We start from the raw sequence: 17,468 nt of genomic DNA, 5'->3' as shown, positions 1-17,468 counted from the left end.
GGTAGGCAAGCAGTCTGGACTTTGTGAGGGTGAGCCGATAATGGTTTCATGAGCAACACGTGTGACCCTGCAGAGGTTGGAGAGGATTGGGGTAGGAGAGGGCAGGAGAAGCAAGGCCAGATGTAAGCCTGTATAAAAAAGTCCACAAGCTCACTGTGTGTGGGAGAGTGAACATTCTTGGGAATATGCCTCCTGACTTTAGACACAAGTGGTGCAGAAGGTCTTGCAGTCAACTACCTCAAGAGGAGCAAGGTGCGAAGCAGGGGCACCAGCCCAAAGTGGAGTATCGTACTCCATTGAGCTTCTCATGAAATCCTTGTACATCGTGATGAGTTTGGTGCAGGTCAGGAATGCCAAGCTCAACGGAGTTAAGGAATGGCCCACAAGGCGATTATATTGCCTTTGATGCTAATTCGGTGATACAATCCTTCCATGAAAGATAATGGCAAATAGTGAGGACAAGAAATTCCAGGTGTTGCACTTCTTCCACTATCTGCCTATTAAGTGCATTGCATTGTTCAATTCCCAATGATTGTGGAGAGAAGTGTGGGAGTGTGTTCAGCATTGAACAAGATGTTCAAAGTACCTGAGCATTGGCTTACCTTGGCCCGGTCTGCCGAAAGTGATTGAACAGTGGTCAGCTTTTCACAAGTCCATTATTGGAACAATAATTTGTCCATGCAGAACACTCCAGGTTTTGGGTGCAACAAATGAGCTTTTCTTGTGATAAAGTTCACTCACTACAGATTATAGTGTTCATCTAAAAAAAGTGGCTGAAATAATATTTCAAGAATGAGGAAAAACGAACATGATGGGGACAAAAGGAAGAGGACAGCAGTGAGGAAGAATGAGGTCGAAAAGGGAAAGAAGATTGGAAGAAATATGAGTGAGGAAGGTTGAAGGGAGTTGAATATATTGAAAATAGTTGAGAGCATGAGAAATGATGAACTTTTCATTATATTTGCATACATAATATGTCGATGGCACTCATATGTACAACGTGTACACCATGTGTTTCATTTAAAACATCTTCACATTGCCAAGTTACAAGTTTCGATTTGGCAGTGGAATCCCTCATTGGTGCGGATAACTTTCTCACGGCCAGGCGAGTTCTTCGAAAGTTATGCTTTGCTTTTGACGATGTGATCCAGCAGGATATTTTGTGAATGCAACCACAGTATTTATTGGATTGTTTATGAAAATAAACACATAGGAATATCGATGGCATTACTGATATCACCTTGAAAATGCAACAACAAAACCTAAAAGTGTGACTATTTCATTTGTCATTGTTGGCTAGTATGATGATCACTTGTTGCTAAGGCTCAGCACAGCTGCGTTATTAACTTGGCTGATCACAATGCACTGAAACAGCTGAAGGAAATCCTTTGGAAAACAATGAATATTTTATATAATGGCAAATACCACTTGTAACTTCACTGAGATGGGGGGGGCGTGAAAAAGAAGGGGAAGATAGTGGGGGAAGAGGTAGAGGGGGAAGGACAGAGGAGGGGTAGGGGAGCAGAGACAGAGGACAGAAGACATGTGGTGCAGCGTTAATTATGATACATACTGTCTCTTGAAAATGATTCTGCATAGAATAACAGTGAAGATGGAAATAAAATAATGTCTGAAATCCATTTTGTATTGGTCATACAATAAATACCACCCGGACATGCCCAGAAATAAACACAGTCCAGAGACAAATACAACCAGGACTCGTCACGTCCGGAGACGAACACCAGCCAGATGTAATTACCACCCTGACACCGCCAGAGACAAACACTGCCCGGATATAAGCGGTGCACGGACACGTCTGAAGACAAACACCACGCATATACAAACACCGTCTGGGCAGAACCTTTGGCCAGACAGACACATGCAGATAGATAAATGGGGGATATGGGAGTTGTGCCTGGTGTTTGCTTGATGGTTAAGGTGGTGGGCTTGGGATCTTAGGATCCTGAGTTCAAATTGCACTGTGCTGTTGAATCAATACCAGGTGGGGTTCACTGCCTGTCATCCTTCCGAGGTCGGCAAAATGAGTGCCAGTTTGCTGGTATCCTGTATCAGAGTGGTGACCCGTTCAGGATTGTGCCCAATAGCCATTGAGACTGCTTAGGCAGCACTAATGCTCTGCACATAGTGTGGTCCCATTGGATGGGATGGGAGTTAGCAGAGAGAAAATATTATGCTTTATAAAACACACACACACACACACACACACACACACACACACACACACACACACACACACACACACACACACACACACACACACACACACGTCATTTCCAACCAAAAGTAAAAACGAGGTCGACTGCTACTTTGAGCAAAAATGCAAGAGCAGACGTGGTCTCAGGTGACGTTTCACCGGCTTCACAGCCGCCTTTCTCAGGCACGATAGACCCCGAGCTTCGGCACATGTCTGGTTTTTATTTCAATAGGACCGCTCATTTCCAGTCACGTGCTGGTGCTTGAGGTCAAATGGAGGAGTGCTGTATTTTATTTTGTTTTTCAAATGCAAAATATACATCAAATCATTGATGGGGTGCTCTGCTCTTTTTTAAATTATATTTTATTTTAATATTTTACTTGCATGTGATCTGGTGTTGTATGTGTGTGGGTGAGCACATGTGTGCGCTTGTTATTTTTGTGTTTCCGGGGCACGAACCCGGCTGGTTTTGTGTCCGGGTTAGACATGACGAGGTGTTGGTTGTGTGGGTTGTGTGTGTGTGGGTTGTGTGTGTCTTGCTACCTCTACCTTGTAGCAACTTCCGACTGTACATCCTGATCGGGACACGAACTGTGCTGCTATCGATTGTAGGGTTCTTGGAAAGTGGCTTGAACACGAAAGCAAGCACTCCAATTAAATGGTTGATAAGGAATGGCTGGCGAGGCAAGCGACAGCAAGCTGTTTGGTGATGGCACAAACCTGCAAAAAAAAACCCACTTTCTGCACATTCCTTAATCTTTTCTTCACTCAATATAAACATCTAAATAGCAGAAAATGTTGTTGAATGCTTTGCTTAAATAAATACACTTCGTTTTAAAATTCGCTAATTTGTTAAAATTTTCAGATTTCAAGATATTTAGTCCACATGATATAATCCTCCAAACTCAAATAATATTTAGATTATATACTTTAATTAGTTTATGAGAGCAGATCATGGACAATCACATCATACTAGCAATACCCGTGCACACGCACGGGATAGCAGTACAACATAGCTGGGAGCAGACGACAGATCGTACACGGGGAATGACAAAAATACGCATTGTGCAAAATGCAAGTGGTACTATGGAACGCCAAGACTTCCCAAGCATTGTTGGCATGTCCGCTAAGTGCCACAGCAATTTCATAGGGATCGTGTGATGGCGAGCCGAGATTTTAGTGTGCAAGCTTGGTATTATAATAGAGATAATGCATGAAATCATATTGCAGCCTGGTAGTTGGCTCTTTGTGCATGTTTAATTAAGCAGTCCCTGCATGGTGGAAGCTGGTGGCTCTCTATCTCACCTTTCTTAGCACAGAATGGGTCGTACCTGAGATCATTGACCTCAGTGGATGATGCCTTTGGTGCAGAGAGGAGGCAAGTAAATGCCTCCAGTTTGTCCATCAATTCTTGGGAGAGGTCCCATATATGAACCAACTCTCGGAATGTGTCCTGCGTTTCCCTGTTGCTGGTCAAGAGTTTCAAGGCGCTTGTCTTCCCTTTGCCTGCAAACGTACTGACAGTCATTTATGTTGATTATATTTATACATGATATTTATACATTATATTCATACATAAAATCATGAACCTTCAAATCATTTAAGTTATTTTTATCAATGTATTTGTAGCCTGTATGCAAGAAAAACCAAAAGTAACAAATTTTCCTTGATTTGTGGTATTTTTCATTTTTGGGGGGGGGGGGGTTGGGGTAAAAATAATAACAATATCATTTATAATGTACATCTAACTTAAAATATATTTTATTATTTTAGTTTATGATTAAATTTTCTTCAAATTCACATATTTAAACATGGTATCCATTAATTAGGGTATGCAATCTTAACATTTTTTTGATGGAGAAGTATAGGGCAGGACAGAAGGAGTTGCATTGTGTGTTTGTGGATTGAGAGAAAGCTCATGACAGGGTGCCAAGAGAGGAGTTGTGGTATTGTATGAGGAAGTTGGGTATCTGCAATAGTGAAAGGGAAAGTATACAAGACGGTAGTGAGACCAGCTATGTTGTATGGTTTGGAGGCGGTGGCACTAACAAAAAGACAGGAAGCGGAGCTGGAGGTGGCAGAGTTAAAGATGCTGCGCTTCTCATTGGGAGTGACGAGGATGGACAGGATAAGAAATGAGTATATTAGAGGGGCAGTGCAGGTAGGACGGTTTGGAGACAAAGTGAGAGAGGCGAGATTGAGATGGTTTGGACATGTGCACAGGAGGGATGCAGGGTATATCGGGAAAAGCATGCCGAAGATGGAGCCGCCAGGTAGGAGGAGAAGAGGAAGGCCAAAGAGGAGGTTTATGGATGTGGTGAGGGTGGACATGCGGGTGGTTGGTGTGACAATGGAAGATGTGGAGGACAGAGCGAAATGGAGATGGATGCAATGCAATGCTATCACATAGTTTCTGACTGTGGAGATGTTTTCCCTGACAAAAATTATGATGAGTATTATTCCTCTCGGATGGTAACTGTGGCCAAAAATTACCGGGTCTGGCTCATGGCATAGATAGGACTCACCCTGTATATGTGTATGACTGTCTATCTGTCTGTACGTGTCAAAACTATATATATATATATATATATATATATATATATATATATATATATATATATATATATATATATATATATATATATATATATATATATATATCTCTCTCTGAATCGAACCCCCTAACTTTATGAGGCAGCAGGGCACAGATCGTGTCCCATCACAGCAATTGCTGGAAGACCTGGCACCAAGTGTCGCCTGTTATGGCATGTGCAGGCGACACTAGCCCTCGGGCCGAAACTCTGAGAACAACACAACTTCGATCATGAATCGTGATATTTCACCAAAACGAAGGTGGATACTCTGAGTGCTGGGAGGACTCTGTTCCACCTTCTGAGACCTGAACTATGAAGACAGCAGTCAAAAAAAAAACACACACACACACAATCTCTTGATTTACATCAGGTTATTTAGACTTTAGTAAACTATCATGAAAATTGATGATTAGAGCTGTCACAGATATTAACCCAAATGGCCTTCTTTCCTTGTTTGAGGTCATACAAGATCATGTATGACTACTTGCACTCGTCGTCCCGTCGCGACTGTCGACCATTTATGTATTATTTCCCATTTTGCATATGGAACATATATACTCAAATGTAATATTTGGTTCAATTTCCAACAAAAAATTGACCTTTGAACGCGATGGGGAAGGGCTGAGGGCATAAGCCAAGCACTGCCTCTCGCCGCCAAGGGGGCTCCCCTGATATATGATGCTCATTCGCCCAAAGTGCCGTTATTTCTTGTGTAACATCAATTTCATAAAGAATTGCAATTTTTTTTTTGATTGTGATGTATTTATGTGTAACTGTTGCCCCATTGTTGGTCATTTCCTTTTCACATTGCTTCCTCTTTCTTCCATGGGCTGTCGTTTTGTAAAGAATTACAAAATAACAATTCAATCAGATAACTCATTGAAAGCAGTTTAACCTTCATGATCGTAATATGTTTAAGTTGGATTTCCAGTCTTTATTTGGTATCTTTAACTTCAATTTAATAATTAAGAACAACTTTTGAAGTGAGATTTTTCTCGTCCAAGTAATCAACACTGAGTATTGCAGATCTATTATTCATTTACGTTGTATTTTGCTGTTGTTTTCAATGTCATACCAACAGACTTTGGATCATGATATACTTACAATGTGGTCTGCACACCATGAAGACGACTGAGTGTGCCAACATTGTAAATACTGTATGTATGTCTAATCCACTTACAGACAAATGAAGTGATGTCAGTGAAAGTATGTACTTGTATTACAAATACAGATAAATAGTTTTAGAAGTAAAGCATTCAGGGTAAATACAGGCTGGAGACATATTTTTATGCACAAGTCGAGATGGAAATGATTGCAGAAAAGTGGCAAAAGCACCAACTATATACTCACTGCTCTTTCATTTGGGAATTCACGCTTTAATTCCTTCTGCATGCGATTGTCTGATGTTGGCTGTCCTGTTCATGGCCATATTATCTAATGAATAGCAGAGAATCTTCTACTTATTCAACAGCCACCATTATCCCACATTTCTGGGGAAGCTTGACCTGAGTCTTCATGAATCGGCTGGCAAGGCCTGACGTTCGACTAGTTTGGGTAGGAATTTGGAATTTGTTCATGGTGCCGGCGTTGGCTCACCGACTCTGCTCGAAGGACACCATGGGATATTTAACGTCCCCCCATCAAATTCTGGCAGATGCGATTTCCCGTTTAATGTCCATCCAAGGGACAGCAGACATTGATGAATCACTCTGTCTTTGAAACACTGGACTGACAGTTTTATAGCTTGGTCAGGAATTAAACCAATACTGGACAGCTTTGAGGTGAGTGTGCATACCTTTAGGCCATCCTGTCAGCCCCTAATGAATAGAGAACAAGGAGCTGTTTTTCCTGTATGCAAATTTCATAAACTTCGAATGTAAGTACACTCCCACACTTTGTTAGTAATCATCTAAGTATAATTACCTGCTTTAGGTAACCAAAACCTGCCTCCATATTTGTGTCGAGTTCCAAGCATTTTTCAAGTTTGAAATACCCTGCTCTTAGAACCGGGAGCTATTAAATTAGAATGTATTTTATATATTAAATCTGTTAACAAGTTTCAGCATTAATGGTTGTCGACGGGACAAGATGATGTGATTAAATGATCAAGTTCATGAGAATGAGTTTTTCTAAGAGAGGGGAAAAGTCAACGGGTCGCTCATGTTTTAAACGGCTCCAATTGAAATTATGAACTGACTCTAAGTTACAGGTTAAGCCTTAATATTTGAGAATGTATTTATCTCAAAGCATATTCATAGCCTGCATCATAAGTCACTATTCATGATTGCAAGGAGCACATTCTGATTACAAAATATTTTTGAAGACTGCACAACTTGAACATATTTCCCCAAAGCTTCAGAGATAGCTCACTGTAATATGTAATTGATGAGATCCATATCAATACAACTTATTGTGAGTATATTTTGAAAGAAGGCCATGGGAGTCAAGGTGGAGGATCCCCCTTTCATAGTCAACATCATCTGGCCCGTCGCCAGGGTTTTTAAAGGGGAGGCGGATGCGAATCCAAAAGTGTAAATCGTTGACTATTCCTGGGCCATGTTCTAAAAGAGCACTATGTTAATGGGGGTCCAGGGGCATATCCCCTCTCCCATAGGGAAAATTTAATTCCACACTTCATTTCCTGCACTTCAAAGTATTTTGGAGGTTTGTTTGTGTGTAAATACGTCAGAAAGTATTTACATTTTTCGTTAAATTTACTTTATCTTTTTTTCTTTTTTAAATAGAAAACGTTTTAAGAAAAATGGCTTTTTAGAAAAAAATAATTTTCCAGCATAAGAAATGGGTGGGGGTGGGGTTAGGCACGTTTGACCTCCTGTTGATGGCCATGATTATCCTTCATAAAGTACATGAATCAAAATCAAAGAACACACAACCGAAGAACCAGACCAACAGTGATTACAACGGTTTAAAGAGAAGGCTCACCACCATTTTATTTGCGTAAAATGGGATAAGCTTGAATGGAACGAAACAGTTTTCCTTGGCTTCCAGAATATTCTTTAATATAAAAGAAATGCTTTCACAACTGAGTGTAAAGATAAGTCTGGCAAGGAAAGTAATTATATTTTTGATTCTGGCAGGAAAACGTGTCACTAAGGCATCAGATTTAAAGGGTTGACATCTTTCATTAATCCAGGGCACTATTTGTATTGGGTACTACATTTTCTTGGGGTTATCACTTCTTCTTCTGTCAATGTAAGTTGTTCAATGGGAGTACATTAAAACCGTTCCTTGGTAATCCAATTGTATGTGTCATTCTCATGAAATCTTGATCTGATAGGTCAGCCAAGATCCCCTCACGTTTAAGCTGTCTACCCTGACTTTGTTTCTTAACCTGACAGTTTATAGTCATGTTTGGTACTTTGAATGTGGCTCAACGTATTATGTGGGGACACTGTCCCTCCTGATTGATGTTAAACTGAGTGACCTGTCTATTTGTATTGGGTCTATTTGTATCAACAGCAGTTGGGAGAAGTCACCCTTCAAATCTGGGAGAACTGGAGCAGTTTGCACAAGAACAGTAGGCCAAACTACCAGTAGAGAGGTGGGTGTGGGAAGCTCATTCATGGTGAGAGGAAGTGCTTGACTGAAGTTATGTTGTCCAAAGACTGCTACCAAATATTAAGTCCAGGGTGTCAATAATTTTGTCAATACCATTTCTTTATATTTTCTGATTTAAAAGGATACATTAAGTTCTGAATCAAAAACAAAGGTTCTTTAAGATTAACAGTGCAATAATGAATTGTGGAGACAAAATATTTTTCTCAATTTAAACTTATTTTTCGAGAAAATTGAGTCTTTTGAAAAAAGTGCAAGGGTGCCAATATTTTTGGCCATGACTATGTTTTCAAAACTCCAGGGTTTGCATTTTTTCATAAATTAAAGTGAGTACATGACCTTTTTTGGGAAAACTTAAGCAAGAATTCAAATGTGAAGATATATGTTTACATAAAATAATTTAATATGAATTTTTTTTTTTCCTCGACCACCGAAGGTGGATGGAGGTTATACTTTCACCACTGTTTGTGACTTGCAAAATCAAAGATTCACAAGTATATTAATCGGTCTGGTCTGTTAAACTATTTGTCTGTCAATCGCCTACAGGTCTCCTTTTTACTCTGATCTTCACGAAAGTTAACCACCTGGTGGAGGTCGTGACAAGCTGGAAGCCTATTGTTTTTGAGGTGAATCGGTCAAAAGTCAAGATCACATAAATCATCAATTTTCATCTGATTGACTTGATATCTATATAATTATTTACTGTACATAAAACCAAAATACATGGGTGCATGGTGAACCCTCATCAAGGTGAAGCTTTGGTCGACCCATGTGAGTACGTCTCTTAATTCTGTACTTTTTGAATGTCAGTTGGACCGTAATTATGTATATTAATTACTTATAATTAGACCTTGAATATGTCTATTCATTATGTCGATTAATTGCAGATGATTGGAACATAAATTTTAGATATTGAGACCTTCAGAGCCCTTGCATCTCTTAGACCACTCCAGACCATTTAGACCCTTTGTCCCTTTCAAGACCCTTTATACCACCTCAGACCCTTTTGACCTTCACGGGGGGGGGGGGTGGACGAGATGGGAGAGGAGACTGTAGAAGATAGAAAGACCACCAACTTGCCTGCGGTGAGAGAGTGAGAGACCCCAAGACGTAGCCTCACCGCGGAAGATACCAATGATCCTAAATGCCTTTGTTTCCACAGAGTGAAGCTGAGAAAGGTGAGAGGCAGGAGCACCAGCCCAGAGGGGAGAGCAATACTCCATCAGGCTGCGGACGAAAGCTTCGTATGTGGTCAGGAGCTCAGGTGGGCCGAGGAAGGACTTGGCACGACGGCGGATTCCCAGTCAGTGACTGGCTTTGGAGGCCAGGTTGGAAATGTAGCTTTCCCAGGAAAGATCATGGCAGATAGTGAGACCCAGAAGATTGAATGAAAGGACTTCTTCCAGCATATTGTTGAGAAAGTAGATGGGGGGGGGGAGGTTCCAAACAGTCCTTTTGGAGAGACTAAGTGAGAATGTGAGATTTGTCAGGATTGAAGACATGTTCCACGTGTTGGATCAGTTTGTGATTTTTATCCAGATCTGCAGAGAGTGAAGAAGCTGCTGCTTGCCGGTCTGAGGGATGCCAGATAGTACGACAGAGGGTGGAGTCATCAGCAAAGAGACAGAGGATTTTCCAGAGAGTGAGACAGATCATTGATGAAAACCAGAAAAAGCACAGGGCTCAGAACTTATAGACTTTATTGAACTTATAGACTGCTTAGACCCTTTGACCTTTTAGACCACTAAGACCCCAAAAACCTGAAAGACCCTTTAGACTCCTTTGACATTTAAGACCTTATAGACCATCTATACCCTGTTAGAACCGTTAGACCCCTAAGACCCTTTCAAAAGGCTAAAGACCCATGCGATCATTTGGAACTCTTGGCCCTACAATCATGTAGGCCCTACAAACCCTGTTGGAATCCTAAGATCTCCAAGACCCTATAGACTCCAATGGACCCTTTATTACCCTAAGTCCCTTAAGACCCAAAAACCTCTACGATCCCATAGAACCCTCACCCCCCCCCCCATGGAACCGACTTTCACAATCTCTTCAATCTCAGTCTTCCTTCCAGGTCTTCAAGACAGTTGCTCACCACCATCTCAGATCGCCCCACTCTGAAACCATAATCTTTTCTATCCTCGTTAACCACCCTCCTACCCCACCCCAATCCTTCCTCCTTCCAAATTTCCAGTTTTCCCTCCCTGAGAGTTTCCTTCTGAATCAATCTTGTTCATCAAATGCATCCTTTCCTCCCTCATTCCTCCTCACACCCATTGTTGTCCATGTCTGTCTCGATCTTGGCCTTCAACTCTGCTGTTCTTGTTTCCTCCTTCTCTCAACTGCTTATTTTGTCCTGTTGTGTCCTAATTCATTCAGCATACTCATACCAGCTCTTCCACGAGCCTTGGCTACGTATACAAAAAGACCCCTCAAACCTTATGGACTACTCCTTAGGACCCTGTATACCCCTTAAACTCCTGAAGACACTTACACCCTTTTTAATGCTTGACCCTTAGACCATTAGACCCGAACTACTATTGGAAAATACCTATTAGATATTTTGATCCCTTAAGTCCCTTATTGACAATTTTGACCACTTCAACTCTTCAGACCTTCACACCCTTTTGACACCTTAGACCCTTTGGACCTGAAGACCCATTAAACTCTTACAGACACACCACACAAACATCTATAAAATCTTCTTGCAATATACAGACGATACTTTTTTCAGCAAGTAATGTGCAATCTCCAGCCGTTGTAGTTCTCTACTGAGTGCCGTTGTTGTCTCAAAATTTGTGGATGAGTTATGACAAAAGTAGGTGGATGAGTTGGTTAGGTGACAAGAACAAGCCGATTTAGATTTTGGTTAAAGGCTGAATACAGATTCGGTCAATCATTGGGATACAAAATGTTAACTGTTCATCCTCGAGGAGGTATGCGGTCTACCGATTGCTGTTCTAGGTAAATAATACAAGCATCACAGAACATGGTTACATGAGCTGAACCAGAATATGCAACTCAAGGATGTCAAATTGATAGTTGACAATATGTTCCCAAATATAAATTACATGTCCTGCATATACATTTATGTCACTGTTTATTGTGCAGAAAGGAATGGTTATTACAAACTTGACTTCCCTGAATAAATAAAACTTGAGAAGAACAGGATTTAAGCGTTTTTACTCCCCGTCATCGATGGGCATTTCAGCTAGTAACGTTAATTAGTGGATGACAAACATCTCAACGTGTTATTGCAAAGAGGAGGTGAGTTGTAGCTGAGATCCATGCTAAATTCCACATTCCTTCTCCATCCAACAGGGGACACTGCTTCAGCAGCAGTCCCAACAATGAATCAAACCAAGCCACGTGCTGCACACCAATGAATGAATGAAAGAATGGAAAGATCATGTGCTGCTGAAGTTGTCCCTGAAAAGTGGGTCATGTGCTAGCATGTTTGTCATTGCCTTCCAAGCATCACTCAAGGCAGGAGTTTTCAAATGTCCAGGGTGATTGCTGACAATACTCGAATATTCAGGAAAGCCAACATGAATTTTTTTATGTCACTTAAATGACTGTCATATCCAGATTAATGTATTGATATTCGCACGGATGACATCCTATAAGATGAACCAACTTGCCTGTTGTGACTGGAGAAGGTGTCAATCAAGATGGTGCCCACTTTCTCAAATCCTGCTTTGTGGCTCTTGAGTCTCCTTTCCATCCTATTCAGTCTTTATTTCTCCTTTGGGTACCTCCTGTCTGCTTCAGTGTTGGCAAATCTCACTCACATCCACAAGAACGGTACAAAAACGGATCCTCTCCTCTTTGGATGAGCAAGATTACTTCATAGTACTGGTTTCAGATAAGTCAGGAAATCCATCATATCTGCTGAAGTCGAGTCTTTTAAGCTTAAAAAGAATATGTTTGAAAATCATTTTTCAATCCATTTAGGTCAATTAACTGTTAAAATGCTTCTCATTTATTATTTATGATATGAAGCCCTAAATATCAAAGCAGAGGTTAGGACTGTGTCCCTGGAAATATCTCAGTCATTCCATCTACTCTGGAATCCTGCTTTGCATGCCTCGATCACCAACTGTCATACTCCTGGATTTCCAACTTCCTCCCCTCAAGCAGCCAACACATTGCTATCAATGGAACCCTCTCCTTTCCTTTCTTCCCCCAGATGAGGCTGCAGTCCTCCAAGGAAGTATATTAGATTCAGTTGTGTTCCTCATCTGGAAAAACTTGTATTCATTTTTTGCAGACATTTTAACACTGTGCCATATAGTACCCCATCCCAAAGAGTGGCAGATATACCACTCTCTGCTGATCTGGAAATGATTACATTCTGGTCTGATTAATGCAACATGTCCCCTACATTCCTGGAAAATCTCATTCTCATCCTCTCGATCCAGAAGGATCATCAACAAAACCCTTTATTTAACTATTGTGACTGGAAAAGGACCATCACACATATTGCCCTTGTTCTGCAACCACTGCAAGAGGTCCAGTCTCTTGATCTTCTAGGCCTCATCATCAGCCATGACATCTCCTGCAGTGAACATTTAGCAAAGCTTGTTTTCAAAGCCAGTCAGAATAGACATCCTCTGTTATTAGGTCTTTGAAAAATCAGTACTCAGTCCATAAGGCCTTTGCAGCTCAACAGAGTCACACTGTTCCCTCAGGGCTGGTGCCCCAGCATTGAATCTGTCTCTCCTGAATTCTGTGGAATTTAGAACTCAACATTTTTGGAATATGCCTGGTGTTCCTTTTGGTGAAGATGGTGGGCTTGGGATCCAAGGATCCTGAGTTCAAATCCTGCTTGGCTGTTGAATTGATACCAGGTGGGGTTGACTCTGCCTGTCATCCTTCCAAAGTCAGCAAAATGAGTGCCAGCTTGCTGGAATACTGCGGCGGAGTGGCGGCCTGTCCAGGATTGTTTCCAATAGCCTAGGAGACTGCTTAGACAGCAACAATGCTCTGCACAGAGTATGGTCCCAATGGATGGATGGATTATTGGAATGTCAAGTGATGAGGCAGAATTGCAAGGTCTGCTAATCTCACATCACAAGCAAGTTAGTGACCTGTCTGATTTCCACTTTCTCTCCTCTGGTTTAGCTCCCTCTGCTCTCTAAACCTGCAGACCCACCCCACCTCTCTGAATTTCACATTCCCTCCAATCTTATGCTTCTCTGCAGGTCTTCAAGACAGCAATATACCACACCCCCCATCCAAACCCATGATCTTTTCTATGACCATTAACCCTCCCCAAGCCCAACTCTTTCCAAATTTAGTCTTTCCTTCCTGATAGTTTGCTTCTGTATCCCTCTTGTCCACCCCTGTGTCCTCCCTGACCCTTATTCTTCCATACATCCCTTATTTGTCCAATTCTCTCTATTTTGTCCCTCAACCCTGCCGTCGGTGTGCTTTCCTCCTCTCTTTTTGCTGTTCCTTTGTTCTGTGACACCCTGATCTGATATATGTTCTCGCTCCTCCGCGAGCTTCAACTTTGTATACCAAAAAACACGATGTCTGTGTTTCTTTTCTAATCCACTCCTCATTAAACTTGAAAACTCTAGGCTGAATGCACATCTCAAATGTTTTGTTCCTTGTTTTTACCATCTATGGAACCTCCTTCCAAAGTCTGTGCTGTCCTCTTCCATCCATGGCTTCAAGCAGGCAGTGCACTGCCATTTAGTATAATCCCTACAATCCCTACCCATGTCTTTATTCCCCTTCCTAACCTTCCCCTCTTATTACAGGTTGCAGTGCTTCATATTTTCCTCATTCCTTTTTCATGTTCGTACATTCCCTTGATTATTGTGTTGAAGAGTTGCTCCCTGCCCCACCGTCAGGTCGAAAATGGCATGATGTTCTGAGCATGCGCCAACTTCCCCCAACTTTGACTCCGCTACTGTGTGTCCTTGCTTCTCGCACGATCGAATATCGCAGTTTGATTGAATGTATCGCAATTTAGGTTTTAGTACGAAACATTTGATAATTGCAAACGTGTTTCGCTTTATATCGCAATGCCAGTATTGCAAATAAAAACTTTCAAACTGCATTCCAGAAATGACAACTGTGCATAAACGCACACATTTTAACTGTCCTGCGCATCAGTGTGACCACTCCTTGACTTTTTTCACAAGATCTTGGCTATTCGTTGTTCTCCTTGGCGTCTTGGTTTCCTATAGGTTTTCTTGGCGTATAGGTTTTCTATTATAATTGCTTTTCCGAAACCTTGTGAATTCTTGGCTTTTTTCATTGGCTCAAATTGGCATTTATGAAAATGAGGAGTGGTCACACTGCTGCTCATGTGCTGTTCAGTACACTGTATTCTCTTCTCACTTGTTACTCACAGAGTAATTTTATGGGGATTTTTTGTGTTTTTTTTAAACTCTCCATAATAAGTGCCAAGAGATGAGGTAGAGGGTGTTTAAGCACAGACAGACAGAAAGAGTTTAGCAGAGAGACAGATCGTTTTATTGCAAGAGAAACGGCCTGTGTCGTTTTGCAGGGAGAATATTGGTTGAGTTGTTCTGAGCTGCAGATTTGCGATGTGTACACAATGATATGTAGTGGTGAAGTAGCATTGAACAAATAACGTTCTCATTTCACAAGTGATTGAAAACTGGGAATGCCCCCAAAATAGAGGGTGCTTTATCAGAGAGATAGATCATTTCACTGCAAGAATGAAGCACTGCAATGACTTCAAGTACTGCAATTCATTTCACTATGAAGCACTGCAACCTGTAATAAGAGGGGGAGGTTAGGAAGGGGAATAAAGACATGGGATCGTTCTCCACTATGGGCTGGTGCTCCTGCCTCCTACCTTTCTCGGCTTCACACTGTGGAAACCAAGGCATTTCGGATCATCGGCATCTCCCGCAATGAGGCTGAATCTTTGGGCCTCTCACTCTCTCACCGTAGGCTGGTCGGTGGTCTTTCTGTGTTCTACCGTCTCCTCTCCAGCCTCGCCCCCCTACTCTCTGCGATTTGTCCCCACCACATTTCCGCAGAGCGCTCAAGATCCACCAACAACCCCCTTCTGGTAAAACTACCAAAATCAGGAATCACTGCTCACCTTCACTCTTTCATTCCTCTTTTTTCCCGTCTTTGGAATAAACTCCTTCACTCTATTCAATCCCATTCTTCCCTGCAGGCCTTCAAAACAGCTGTTCACCACCACCTCTTATCATCCCCCATCCAAATCCTCGATCTTTTCTTCCCCCGATAATCCACCCAAGCCCACCTCCTTCAAATTCCCTGCTTTCTTTCCTGAAAGAAAGTCCATCATGAAAGTCTATCATGTATACCCCATGTTCCCCACCCCATCCCTCTCCCTTCCACAGATCTCCTAATGTCTCTGTTCCCCACTGTTTTATCCTTCCCACTCCCACCCCTCTTATCTCATGCCCCCCTTGCTGTGCATTGTGTGTTAGCTCTCACATGAGCCTTGACAAGGTATACAAAAAAAAGAGAAATTGCTGCTGTCATTCTGTGAGACCATTGGTTGAACTGTCCTGAGTTGCAGATTCACGATGTGTCAATGGGATATTGCATTCCGAGTACAGAACAAAAGACTTGCAAATGATTCTCAGGAACATAACTGGTCTGTACACATTTGTTTTATTCTGAAAATAACAGAAAACACACTCGCTCTCAATTTCTAGGATTTTCCATGACAGTCGGTGAAATTCCATGCCTGTCCAGACCTGGAAAAGCATTTTGTTAAATTCCATGACTTTCCAGGATTTCCTTGATCTGTCCAAACCCTGTTGTATTGCATTGTTGTCAGATACAACATGCAATGTCTTGTTTTGATGAACAATAGTATCGTAGTATATTTGAGGGTGTGCTCCACATAACACATGGTTGGCCACAAATAGAGGGCCACATACCATCTCAGCTATAATTAAACTATGCAAGTGGGTAACCATTTGGGACAGTCGTTAACAAAAATGGTCTCTGAAGGAAAAGAGAGTCAATCCTACAATCAAACTGCATAATAAATATTTAAATTGCTAAAAAGCCAACATTTATTAAAGACTTGGTAGGATGTTTACAATTTACATTTCCAACCGAACAACCTTTAAAATCCTCAGAAAAGGAACCCACACTCTTGGTCACAATTCCCTTGATGGCACTGTAGCAGGGAGGAATTGTATTCGGTTTGGATCTGGTAATTAATTGATATTATATATCCATATCCAAACAGCTTTAGAAGGAAGCAGACCACACTGGTGAGCTATCCTGCCACTCCCAGTCCGCATGATTAGTTTTAATTTGTTCATTGTACACTTGCATGCTCACACCGTGAAATACACATTCAAACTCCTTCGTCCTAAATATTCCAAAGTTACTGCAAACAAACTAAAACTGGCACTGTTTCGAAAGCCCATCATCACAACTGGAAACCTTCTGCTGTGTCAAATGGAAGTTTCAGGTCAGTTGCCACTGCAGTGGGGTAAATTGTCCAGGCATGTCGGAGGTTTAGTTTTGTTTTCCATCTGGCAGCAGCAGACAGAGTGCCTCTAGTCTTGGACAGGAACTTGCTGAAGCAAAAAGAGAAATCAAACTCAATTGTGGCTTCTTTTTTTTTTCCAATAAAATATGTTCACATAATGAAAAAAAAAGATGATTATGATGATAATGTGGAATATCATATGCATACATGAACACAAATGAAGAGGGTTCAGCAGTTAATTTTTACTGGCTATCCCCTGGAAAAGTTTACAATCACAATGATAACCAGTCATACTCATAATCTTGAAATGAGCGATTTGTACAAGAATGTTCCATATCATGTAATAGTCCTTCTTTGAAAGTTTAAATGGTGTTGTTTGGGCACCATGTACCCACAAACTTCCCCAAACTATTTTCACCATCATGCCCCTATGCTTGTGAATACAATATATTCTTGTGGGTAAAAGGCCAAGAGTTTGTTCTGATTTTATGCAATGCAGTGCGGCCTCGTATCTGAGAAGCTGGACGACCAATAAAGCATGCTGAGGGGATTGTAATGTAGTGGAAAATGAGTCAGAAAACCTGATTGTAAATCACGCTGAAAATGC

At 41.4% G+C, this 17,468-nt stretch overlaps 1 long non-coding RNA gene across 2 annotated transcripts in view; it reads right to left on the bottom strand.

Annotated features, from left to right (window-relative positions):
• Positions 1–16,092: 16,092 nt before the first annotated feature.
• LOC147027129 (uncharacterized) overlaps positions 16,093–17,468 on the bottom strand; it is a 58,933-nt gene continuing 57,557 nt past the window's right edge. For both annotated transcript variants that reach the window (XR_015058695.1, XR_015058696.1), the window contains exon 5: positions 16,093–16,949. This is a non-coding gene — a long non-coding RNA (uncharacterized LOC147027129). The remainder of the gene's footprint in view (positions 16,950–17,468) is intronic.

The sequence above is a fragment of the Eptatretus burgeri genome, chromosome 5, assembly GCF_056783735.1.
Source record: "Eptatretus burgeri isolate ZD-2024b chromosome 5, Ebu_testis_v1, whole genome shotgun sequence".
Lineage (NCBI taxonomy): Eukaryota > Metazoa > Chordata > Myxini > Myxiniformes > Myxinidae > Eptatretus > Eptatretus burgeri.
Note: the sequence above shows the minus strand (reverse complement) of the source record. Positions and strands in the feature narration are given on the sequence as shown.